This window comes from Hemitrygon akajei, chromosome 6 (assembly GCF_048418815.1).
Source record: "Hemitrygon akajei chromosome 6, sHemAka1.3, whole genome shotgun sequence".
Taxonomy (NCBI): domain Eukaryota; kingdom Metazoa; phylum Chordata; class Chondrichthyes; order Myliobatiformes; family Dasyatidae; genus Hemitrygon; species Hemitrygon akajei.
This window is the reverse complement of record NC_133129.1, coordinates 34211892-34225109: the sequence shown is the minus strand read 5'-3', so window position 1 is coordinate 34225109 and position 13218 is coordinate 34211892. Positions and strand designations below refer to the sequence as shown.

Below are 13218 nucleotides of genomic sequence, written 5' to 3'. Positions count from 1 at the left end.
TTTGCTTCTTCTCTCCCTTCTGCCGCTAGCCTCTGCTCCTGTTGCTGTACATTTCAAATATTCCTTGTTCTGTTAATGCTTTTTAAAACTATTGTGAAGCAACAAGTTTTGTGTCTCTTTCCTGACTTCCGAAAGAAACTTGGATTGAAGACGTCTAAATGCAACGCTTCTTACCTCTTCCCTTATCCTCACCCTTCCATCACCTCCTCCTTCCCTTTCCTCTCATGGTCCACTCTTCTCTCCTATCAGATTTCTTCTTCTTCAGCCCTTTACTTTTTCCACCTATCACTGCCCAGCTTCTCAGTTCATCCCCCCCCTCACCGTTCCACCTTCCCCTTCACCAATTACCCGAAAGCTTGTACTTCTTCCCCTCCCCCTCGCTTTCTTATTCACCCTCCTCCCCCTTCTTTTCCAGTCCTGATGAAAGAGGCCTCTGCCCTGAAACATTGACTCTTTATTCCCTCTATAGATGCTGCCTGACCTGCTGAGTTCCTCCAGCAATGTTGCACATTTCCTCAGGCATCTGCAGAATCTCTTGTGTTTATGACTTTCGTACTATTTTTGATAAGTATCTTCTCACAACATTTTTGCTCTGTCAAGCAACAGTACACAGGCTTCACTTCTGGCCCCATGCTCCCATCATTTTTACATCCCCACCCAGTGGTATTGGAGTATCTAAATTACTGTGCAAGCAATCCAGGTTTCTGGACCTCTTATCCAAAAGCCTGGATAAATAATCCAGAGAACCAAGTTCAAGATCCCACCATGATAATTTTTAGTAATGTGGAATTTTAAAAAAATCACTACATACTAGTGATCATAACCTGTTAACTTATCTGGAAAACCTATCTGGTTCACTATTGTCCTTCAAGAGCATAAAATATAATCCTCTTCTGTGCCTCCAGATCAACAAATGTGATGCCTTTTTAAAGGTAGTTTTAAAGAGAGTTTTGAAAGCCACTCTCTTACTGTCACAACAGTAGTGATACAAAGAAAATTTGCGATGAAAATAAACGCTGATGTTTCCAGCAACAGCCAGCATCTAAACATGAAGAAAGGGCCACATGACATATTTTGGCTTGTTTCACACAACAGAAAGAATCCTATGGAGATATCATAATAGAATTGCTGCTGAGCCGACAAAGGACAAAGTCTACCATGTCTGTGGAACAATCTGTTTGAACCAACTGATCCTTTGGCTTATTATTGTTGAATTTAGTAGCAATACAAAAAGAATAACATTATGGAATATACTTTGAATCTATGGAAGGGAATGAAGAGTCGATGTTTCGAGTTGAGATCCCTTATCAGGACTTAGATTAAAATATCAGTTTATATTTTGGACCAAAGCCTGAAACATTGACTGCTATCTGATTTGCTGAGCTCCTCCGGCATTTTGTGAGCGTTGCTCAATATTTGCAGCGTAGACATTATCTTTTGTGTTTATGAAATACACTGAAAATGAATGGCTGAATTTGGTGGGTTGCCTTGTTACTAAAGGGTTAACTGAATCACCTGAAGGGATGGAAGGTTGTTCAAGTCATTCATCAATGTATTCCCTTCCCCCCTCCTTCCCTCCCCCATCTTCCTCCTCAAACACTTGTGCAAAGAACTGGATTGGTGAATATTATCAGCAATCTAACAACAAATACAATTTTGTACAATGCTTGTCTCATTGTTGGGCAATCATTACCCTAGTTACCCTAGGGACCTAAGTTATAAGGAAAGGTTGAATAGGTTAGGACTGTATTCTTTAGAACGTAGAAGATTGAGAGGAGATTTGATCGAGTTATGCAAAATTATGAGGGGGACAGACAGGTAAATGCAAGCAGGCTTTTCCCGCTGAGGTTGGGTGGAACTACAACCGGAGGTCATGGGTTAAGGGTGAAATACGAGAAGGTTAAGCTGAGTATGAGCTGATTCCTGTGAGAGTGTGGAATTTTCTACCAGTATAAGTGGTGCATGCAAACTTGATTTGAACGTAAAGGAGAAGTCTGGATAGGTACATGGATAGACAGGGGTATGGAGAGTTATGGTCCCAGGGCAGGTTGATGGAAGAAGGCAGTTTAAATGGTTTCGGCATGGACTATGTGGGCTGCAGGGCCTGTTTCGTTGCTGTACTTCTCTATGACTTGAGTTAGTACTAAGTGAGAATGGTTAAGGTAATTGTGAAAAGGAATAGGAAGCAATTACACAAGAGATTAAAAAAAAACAACATGATTGCATCCCCAGATTGGGTGCAGTAGGGGGATATCCTTTTGCTTGAACCCGGCAAGAAGGAATTCGGAATTTATGCCATGATTTACAATAAAATTTGCAGTTTCACAGTGAAAAAATTGTAGCAACAAATAGGTTTGCAAATGTAATTTTTGATGTGTGAAATAGCTTTAAATGTAAATGGAAACACACATGGGTTCCAGTGATTCATAAATAGATGCATCAAGTATAAAGGCATGGAGTTGAATCGAAACAACACACTGGTTTGCTCACAATGGGAGCCATTGCACCCAATTCTGGTTTTCATATTTTAGGAAAGATTTGAAAGCGTGCGGGAATGTGTGAAAAGGATTAACTTGGAATGCTTCCAGAATGCAGACGCTTCAGCATTAAGCTGAGACTGAGAAGCGAAAGTTTGCTCGCCTTGGAAAAAAGGTTCAAAGCAATCTCTGGAGAAAAGAGATACAATAGGCATATGCAAGGCATGCACAAAGTCAGGGGGGATGGAAGGAACTAGTTCCTATTAGTGGATGATCCAGATGACTTATATGAACACACACTGAATGGCCTCTTTATTATGTACACATGCTCATTAACACAAATATCTAAGCAGCCAATCATGTGGCAGTATCTCAATGCATAAAAGCATGCAGATATGGTCCAGAGATTCAGTAGTTGTTGTTCAGCCCAAACGTCAGGGTGTGGAAGAAATGTGATCTAAGTGACTTTGATGGTGGCATTACTACTGGTACCAGACAGACTGTTGATCTCATGTAGAGGAGGAGGAAATTTACTAAAAATTGGCATCATGATCGGCACAATATTGGCTAAATAGCCTGTTCTGTGCTATGTTCTATGTTCTAAATTATAAAAAGTTGAGGCTCGAGCACTGATTTCTGTGGGATAGCATTTGTTACAAATTGTGTCCACAAATATAGATCCATTCATGTCCAAGCTCTGAAAGGTCAAAATTATCACACAGAGGATAGTGTGTAGTTGACCAAAACTAACTGCTTTGAAAGGCAGTGGAAACAGAATCAAAAAATGTGTTACAATAACATCCAGGATGGAATAACGGAGCAGACTTGATGGCCTAATTCTGCTCCTATGTCTTATGGTCTTAAAAAGATGGTGTGTAGGCATTTGTAGATTTTGATGTCAAGCGTTTGAGAAGAGAAAAGAGAAATTATGACAGCTATAATTGGAGACAGCGTAGACAGAAAGGATAAAGGATTCTTCATTGCTGTTTCCATAACAGTTTTGTTTTACCATTTAGGGTTCTTAGCCCTGGGCTGAATCCCCAAACTTAGAGGATGGTGGGCCTCTCTTAGTCTGTCCTCTGCCCTTTAACCTGTTCGCCATGGGTGACCCTCCTAAAGAGCCAAACCATAAAGCTCTGGCTCCAGTTAACATAGCTCTCTGGGTCATTGAGGCCCACAAGCCCCCAACCCCAACAACAAGGTTGTGGTCCTCTCGCCATGATGAAGGAATCCTTGAACATGGCCAGAGATGGAGGACCTTGATTGCTGTCCTAAACAACAGTGGCAAATGGGCAAAGAATAGACATAAAGGGCCAAATATCCTTCTACTTTTCTGTAACAATTCTAAGGTTCTACACCCTCCCAACATAAAGTGTATTAAACAATGCCAATTTCCAGATAGTGTAATTTATTTCCCACAGTGTAGAATCTCATATTCTAAAAGGTGTTCCAATCTACTTGATTGAACTTATTTGTCTCCCTGATAACTGTAACACAAATATTCTGTATTTTATTGTCCTTTTATGGTATGATTTGTCTAGCTGACATTCAAACAAAAGCATTTTCGCTGTATCTTGGTACATTTAACAATAATAAACTAATTACAAATCATCATATACAAATGTTTGTAGATGCATATGCTTCCTCCTTTCATTCCTGTCTTTAGAAGTACGATCATTTACATATGTTTCTAAATATCTATGAGTGAGGAAGATTTAAAAACCTATCATTTCTCCTTCTTAGGTGGCCTCGACAGCTTAAGGTTGACCCCAGTTTAGTGAGTTTAATAGATCACTGACTTTACCACAGATGACCTTAAGGAGGTTGAAGACAATAAGACATAGGAGCAGAATTAGGCCACTCAGCCCATTGAGTCTACTCTGCTATTCCATTATGACTGATTTAATTTTCCCCCATCCCTATTTTCCTGCCTTCTCCCTGTAACATTTGATGCCCTTACTAATCAAGAACCTATCAACCTCTGCTTTAAACATATCCAATGGATTGGCCACCACACCTGTTTGTGGCTTTCAATTCGACAGAGCTACCACCCCGTTGCTTAATAAATTCCTCCTCATCTCTGTTCTAAAGGACGTCTGTCTGTTTTGAGGCTATGTCTTCTGATCCTAGATTCTCCCACTACAGGAAATACCCATACCACACCCACTCTATCTAGCCCTTTCAACGTTCAATACATGTCAATGACATTCCTCCCCCACCCCCCCCCCCCCCAAACAATTACTCTAAATTCCAGTGAGTACAAGCTCAAGCCATCAAAACTTCTCACACATTGACTCTTTTATTCCTGGGACAATTCTCATGAATCCTCTCCAATGTCAGCATATCCTTTGTTAGATAAGGGGCCCAAAACTGCTCACAATACGTTGGGTGGAACATGGCAAAGTCAGTGTGGAATCTTGCACTCCTTCTACTGTTTTCTTTGGGCTTCCTTATGCACTGACTGTCAACATCATCTCAATGCTTGATTTCTATTTGATTGGTCATGGGCCAGGGATTCCCACAGATCAATGAGGCCTCGAGAACACACAAAATGTTTCCTCAGTTCATCTGAAAAGTTCCTGCAGAGATGAAGCCCTGAGCTGAGTGTTGGTTTTGGGACTCTGGTGTTGGGCATGTAAACATTTTGATTTGGATCATTTCAGATGAACATCTGAAGCACTGGAGCCTCACAGCAACATTCATCAATTTTGGTGGATTGATCTACTATAACACTGTTATCTTTACTGCTACACTTTCGGGTTCCCACGTGGCAAACACGTGTTTAGTGTTAGCCATATCCATGTGCCCAACACATTTGTCCAGATTAAACACCAAACTGGTATATTTTCAATGTATTCACAGGCTGTGGGTATCACTGGTAATGCTAACATTTATTGTCAGGCACAAGAGACCAATTGCAGAGGTTAGTTGGAGTCAGCCACATTGATGTTCATATATTCATATTTAAGCTTTGACCAAGTCAGGTAAGGATGGCCAGTTTACTTCCTGAAGGACAAATAAAACAGATGGATTTGTATAGCTTCATCGTTTCTAATACCTTGTTATCCCAAATGGATTTAAATATTTTCAGAGCAATCCTGCAGCTGTTAAAGCTGTTGCCTCACAAAACCAGTGACCCTTCACTCAATACTGACCTTTGATGCTGATTGTGTAACTCTGGAGACTTCCACTGGGGGCTCCAGTTTCCCCCCTCAACTCAAAAGCCTGTGGGTTGGTGGGTTAATTGGCCATTGTAAATTGTACCTTTGTGAGTATTGGAGGTAGAACTTTGGGGACAATAAACCTGATTATTGGGGGACAGGTTTATTTGGGGACAGGAAACCTGTTAAGAATGTACAGAGGATAAATTGATTTAGGGTTGAATTATTTTAAGTTTCCAGTTTCAAATCAGGTCTATTGTCACATGTTCCAGTACAGTGCAGGTTACAGACCAATGAAAAACTTGTTTATAGCAACAGCACAGGCAGATTGGTTCAGACAACACGCAGAATAAAATTATACATAAAATTACACTATAAAATAAAAAGTCTTTACAAAAGGAAAATCTTAGTAGAAAAAAAACAAAGATACAGTCAAAGACAAGTCCAGGATAGTGCAAGAGGGGTTCAGTTTTGTTCCATTGCTGAGGTAAGGTTAGAGGGTGTGTAGGTAGGTTTGAAAGAACCTGATGGTTTTGGAAAGTAGCTATTCCTCAACTTCTGCTGCCATGAGGAGGTCAAACTTATGTTGGAGGAGCAACATCTTGAATTCTGTCAGGGTGCCGCCAGCCCGATCGTATGAGCACCAATTTCTCCAAGTTCCAGTAATTTCTCCCCCTCTCTCCTTCTCTCTATTTCCATTCCCAATTCTGACTCCCCTCCCACACCTTCTCTTCTCCTCACCTGCCCCTCACCTCCCTCTAGTTCCCCCTTCCTTTTCTTTCATGGTCCGCTGTCCTCTCCTATTAGATTCTTTCTTCTTCAGTCCTTTACCTCCTCCACCTATCCCCTCCCAGTTTCTTACTTCAGCCCTCCCCTCCCCCACACACCCACCTTCCCCCTCACCTGGTCTCACCTATCATCCGCCAGCTTGTACTGCTTCCCCTTCCTCCACATTCTCGTTCTGGCTTTTGCCCCTTCCTTTCCAGCCCTGATGAAGGGTTTCAGAACGAAACATCAACTGTTTATTCCTCTTCCCCAATGTTGCCTGACTTGCTGAGTTTCTCCAGCATTTTATGTGTGTTGTTCCTCAACCTGGGATACCATACATGAGTGTGAATTGATATTTTGTGGTAGACATATACCTGGTGGTGCGAAGGGCCTTTTCCTGTAGACCAGGGGTCGCCAACCTTTTTTTTGCACCCTGGACCAGTTTAATATTGACAATATTCTCGCGGACCTTGCGTGCGTTCAATTTCAAAAGTGGGCGTGACAGGGAATGAGGAAAGGTACAGCTGACTCATTATGTTTCATACCGCCAAATGACATTGTTTCTTTGCGGCCCGGTACCAGTCCGCAGCCCGGTGGTTGGGGACAACTGTTGTAGAGCATCGCTTTCTGGCTTTATGGCTGTACTTGGAATTAAGTTCACATCCGTTGCAATGGGATTTGAGCCTGCATTTTCAATCCACGCTGCATCTACCAGATTCTCATCCAGTGCTATACTATCACGATGATGCCAATATTCTTCACATTTGCATTTCAAGTTCCTGTGCGTCAACATCTCTATAGATCTATCCTGGGCCCAATATATTGATGCAATTGTAAAGAAGGCATGTCCTTATGAGTCTGATGAGATTTGGTATGTCACCAAAGGCTCGAGCAAATTTCTACGGATGTACTGTTGAGAGCATTCTAACTGGTTGCATCACTGTCCGGTATGGAGATGCCACTGAACAGCATTGGAAAAGGCTGCTGAATGTCGCCACCTCAGCCAGCTCCATCATGGGCACCTCAGGAGGCTCCCTCAGCATTGAGGACATCTTCAAATGGCAATACCTCGAAAACGTGGCACCTATCATTAATAAACCCATCACCTAGAACATGCTCTCTTCTTATTACTACCATTAGACAGGAGGAAGAGGAGCCTGAAGACACACACTTAACATTTTAGGAATAGTTTCTTTCTCTGCCATCAGATTTCTGATTGGACAATGAACCAAATCTTGAACACCAGCTCACAATTTTAGTTCTCTTTTTGCACTACTTATTGTTTTATATACTGTATATTTCTTATTGTAATTTATAGTATATTTTTATGGGCGGCAGAGTGGAGATATATCTCTACCAAAGAAGGTGTAAGGTGCCCCTTCCCTCCACAAGCCGGCAGATCACCCTCGGGCAAGGTGTAGCATCTACTTAGCCCTCTCCCCGATCCCAATCAGGGTCATGTCAAGCCACAGGAGCAGGTGGTGGATGGCTGTATGAGCAGGTGCTGCATATCTCAAGTCCTGGCACTGCGACCACCGATGCCCGGCAGACAATCACTGAGCAGTATCGACAATGGCTGGGGTCACCTGCCTTGTAATGACACTGCCCAGATGAAGGCAATGACAAACAAATTCTGTAGAAAAATTTACCAAGAACAATCATGGTCATGGATAGACCATGACTGTCCATGTCATACATCATGCACATAATGATGATGTATTGCATTGTACTACTGCCACAAAACATACTTCACAATATATGCCAGACATATTAAACCTGATTCTGATATCGTTATATCATTTATAAACACTGCCTCTCCCAAAACCTATGCTGAAATCAAAAACTTAAAGTACTCATTCGGGCCACATTTAGCACCTTACAGACCAAATAGACGAGGCATAATAAAATAATCAGTCACAATATATGATGTATGCTTCGTTCTTCTCTTCCAATTTATATGTTATAGGCACTTCAGAAAGAACAGAATACATAATAATACCACATGTACTGAGGATAGGTATCAATGTGCTCTGGGCTATTACTGCTGAAAGAATTATTGTCAAACCTTACTTTGAGGTGCATAACTGCAACGTCCTGTAATAAACTTTCAGAATTCCTTTGCTGCACTAAAAACAAACTTTGCAGACCTTTAGTGCTTCTTAATGTTGATAGACCTTACCTTACATAAGCCTTTTGTTTTCACATTCTTTGATCAAGCACATTAAGTCAGCTTCACAATGGAGGCATTATGAGAGGAAATGGTCCTGTTCAAACACAGTGAGTGTTCGGAAAGCCAGCATGCTTGTTCTTAGATATCAGGATCCCAATAAAAAAATCATTCAGCTTGTGATCAGATGCCTGGGCTCAGGAACAAATAATAAAACAAGACAAAAGTAAACGTAACCTTGGGATTGCAGAACTAGTTATGAAGCTTCAACATCTCCCCCAATCTAATAACTCTGACACATTGACTAATAGTTCTTCAGCCAGTAAATAACAAAAGTATGCCATGATTAAGATGTAGGGTTCCATGAGTAAACAAACAACAATCAATCTACCTTACAAAATCTGCCCTTTTCCATTATTCAAAACTACCCTGCTCAAATCTCAATTATTATTTTTTAAATCTTTTTCATTTCCTCTGCCATTCTTCTCACAACATCATCTCCTTTTTATTATTTGTTGACTGCTTCACGAGTATCAGATTTTCTTCTCTCCAGCTGGCTCACCCTGAGCCCAAAGACCTACTGATTTGTAGGCTAACTGGCCGCTGTAATTTGTTCTGTGATTCGGCTAGCAGTAAACCGGTGGGCTGCTGGATGGTGCGGCCTGATCTGCCGGAATGGTCTGTTCCGCGCTGTACCCCTAAATAAACTCATGAGTTCACGTCACCAGTTTTATTAAGTCAGTCAACTAAATTGGCACTGGATCCAAACTCTGCATTACTTCTGCCTGTACCCAGGAAAAGTTATTAGTGATGTAGACAAGCTAAACACCCCTTAAATGATAGATGCACTCATTCTGTCTTCTGCTACTCAATCGGGGGAAAACGCAGCATTCATCAGGCCTTATCCTCTGGCTCAGTCAAAGATGAGTTTATTGTCCTCCGCACAAGTGTATATGCAATGAGAAACTGATTTGGAGTAGCATTACAGGCACACAGCATCTTAAAAGACTTTCCAGAGTAAATTTACCAACCGCTTTAGGCTTCAGAACAGTGGAAGCAATCTGCCAAAGGCATCGATTGAAACAATGTAGGTTCACTGGCAGGACCGATGTACTGTATATCACTTCTATGAATTTCAACAACAGAGCTTAATGTGTGTGTTACCCCTTGCTCCATTCAGACTAACGGATGCAATTGATGATTAAAAGATAAAGAGGGAAATGTGGGAAAAGCCTTTTTTCATGCAGTGACGATGATCTCAAACTCATTGGGTGTAAGGGTGGCGATAAAGGAGTTTCACAAGGGAATTGGATAACTACCTTGAGAAAACAGCTTACAGGGTTACAGGGAAAGGTCAGGCCAAAGTGAGTGACCGGGTTGCTGCAGGGAGCCTGCATGGACTCACTGGGCTGAACGGCTCCCTACTGCGCCAAAATGATTTTAAGATTTGAGTCATTTGGTGCATCACAGAATTCTATTCAGAAAAACAAATAAAGAAAGACATTCTAAGGGAAGCAAGGATTCTAAGTGATACTTCAAGCATGGCTTCTGAGCTAATAAATTAGAGAAGCATGAAATAGAAATTAACTCAGTGTAAAGCATACTGCATCACACTTGACCATTAGGCTAGCAAAGGACCAATTCACCCAACGTTTCCCTGCTGATTTTGTTTCTGCATACTATTCAGAAAGTGTTTCCTTAAATTGAAACAGTTATTTCCCTGACCATCTTTGCAAAGAGCTGAATGAATGAAAATCTTTCCTCCAAATGGTTTAGAACTGCTGAACAGAAAAAGCACTGTTCATTGTTCATCACAAGAATGAAACTTTGCTTCCTTCCATTGGCAGCTTTGGGTGCAACCCTCCCACACTGGCATGCCTGTTGTGCAGGAGGGAGAGCAATTGGCCTTTTGCATCACCCGTGTTGAAGAGCCAGTGCTTATACGAGGTAATCACAAGGTGATAACTCAGAGGTCAAAAACCTCTGCAAGGAATAACTAGGAAAAATGTCATAGAACCCTCAGAAGGGAAAAATGGAATATAGATCTGTACAGTCCAGTACAGCACCTTCACACCATGATGTTGAGCCAATACTTCAGCCTGCTCCAAGATCCATCATTCCCACATAGCCAGAATCAAAATCAGATTTAGTATCACTGACAGATGTCGTGAAATTTGTTTTTATGCAGCAGTAGTATATTGTAATACATAATAAAAATTGTGAATTACAGTATTATAGTAAATTATATATATCCCTTCATATATTCTCCAATGATCTTAAAACAATGTCCCCTCATATTCGGCATTGCTGCCCTGAGAAAAAGGCCCTGGCTGTATGCTGTGCCTATGTCTTATATTATCTTATACACATCTATGAAATAACTTGTCATCCCTCTTTGCTTCAAAGAGAAAATCCCTAGCTTGCTGCAACATTACCTCGGAGCTCTTGAAATCAATCCCCAGACTAATGTAGGCTAACAATACCATACGTCTTCATAACCACCCTATCAGCTTATGTGGCAACTTTGAGGGACTGATGGTTGTGGACTCCAAGATCCCTCTGTTCCTCCACACTGCTAAGAATCTTGGCATTAACCTTGCATTCTGTCTTCAAGATCGGCCTTTCAAAGTGTATCACTTCACACTTCTGGATTGAACTCATAAGACCATAAGACATAGGAGCAGAATCAGGCCATTCAGCCCATCGAGTCTGCTCCACCATTCCATTATGGCTGATCCTAAATCCCACTCATCCTCATACACCTACCTTATCGCTATATCCTTTGATGCCTTGACTTATTAGGAAACTGTCAACTATCAACAAGTTTAAAAAGTTATTTTAAAAAAAGGCAAACTAAGTTACAAATTACTAAGACTACTTTTTTCCATAGATGCTGCCTGGCCTGCTGAGTTCCTCCAGCAATTGTGTGTGTTGATCTAAGCCTCTTATCATCTTGTGCACCTCTAATCCTCTTTTGCTCTAAAGACAAAAGCCCTAGGCTACTCTTTTCCTTTTCCAGTAATACTTCTGATTGAATTGTTGGCTCACAACTCCAGTGACATAGGTTCAATTCCAACCTCCTGTGTTCTCTGTGTAGAGCTTGTGATAATGTGGATTTAATCAGGGAGCTCTAGTTTCTTCCATGTCCCATAGGTGTGCCTTTAGTAGGATAACTGACCACAGTAAGTTGCTGTTCCTGTATGGCTGAGCAGTCGGAATCTTGGGGCAGAAGACTTGGAGTAATTAAGTTGGACAGGTTAGTGTAAATGGGTAATGGTCTGCATTAACTCAAAGGGTCTGATTCTGTCCTGTGTGACCCTGTGACAATATTTTATACTAACATGTATTCATCTATTTCTTACTTCAATTCTTTTCAATGAAATAAGTAACAAAAATAAGGGAAAGAACTGGCAGGTACTGAAGTGATAAAAGGTATACACATCTTCCTCCGGTTTTGAACATCCGAATAATGGACACCCCGCAGAAAAGAAGCGTTGTCGCAGGAAATCAGAATCCATCATCAGGGACCCCGCTACCCAAGTCATGCTCTCTTCTCGTTGCTGTCATCAGGAAGAAGAAATAGAAGCTTCAAGACTCACACCATCAGGTTCGGGCACAGTTATTACCCCTCAACCTCTTGAAACAGAGGGAATAACTTCACTTGCCCCATCATTGAAATGTTTCCACACTTTCAAGGACTCTTCATCTCACGTTCTCTATATTTATTGCTTATTTGCATATTGTTATTATTATTATTTCATTTTTAGAATTTGTACAATTTGTTGTCCTTTGCACAATAGTTGAACACCCAAGTTGGTGCAGTCTTCCAGCGATTCTATTTTGGTTATTCTATTTTGGAGTTATTGAGCATGCCCACAAGAAAATTAATCTCAGTGTTGTATCTGGTGACATATACATACATTTAATAATAAATTTACTTTGAACTTCTGTACTTTGAACAAGAATTTGGGAGCCCAGCAGGATGGTTAAGAATGGATTTGTCAGCTGCTGCAGGCATCTTCTGCTGGGTGAGAACAGAGTACTTTCCTGGGCCTCCTCTCCTCACAAACTCCCCCCTCCCACCAACCCCCAACCATCTCCCTCGCCACAACAATCAGAGGCTGGATCGAAACGAGCAGAGCAGGGAGTGCTGAACAGTCTGACTGACTCACTCACTGAGTTACAGAAGCTGGCTATATCCACTCTCCCAACACCGTCAATCCCTTGCATCTAAAAAAAGGCTGAATTATACAAAAGGATTGAGGTTTCATTATTATGGTGGGACTGCATGGTGAAAAATTGCGGCAGGAAGATCTTAGAAGTAAGCTTACTATTAAGTGCAAAAGTGATGAACACCATTTTATAAAATCACCTCACACACCTTTGGTGTGTAAAATGTGTGCTGTGTTTAACCAATCAAAGCGACCTGCTAAATATTTCTACATAATTTAGCTCTGAAACATCAGAACATTTTCCCTCCATTTCATATGCTACACCATCCTTAACAGCAACAGTCTACTGGTAGTTTATGTGCCAAATCACAGCAGGGAAGGTGGTTTTCTGTCTTGAAGGAATGCTCTCCATGTCAGCCACAGCAATTGTTCAAAAGGTTGCCATGAAGAAGAGGAAGAGGTTCTGATCTCTG

The 13218-nt window shown here is 41.3% G+C and overlaps 1 protein-coding gene across 13 annotated transcripts in view; it reads right to left on the bottom strand.

Moving 5' to 3' along the window:
- The window catches only part of LOC140728939 (teneurin-3), a 2305574-nt gene that overhangs the window by 729384 nt on the left and 1562972 nt on the right, over positions 1 to 13218 (bottom strand). The window lies entirely within an intron of this gene.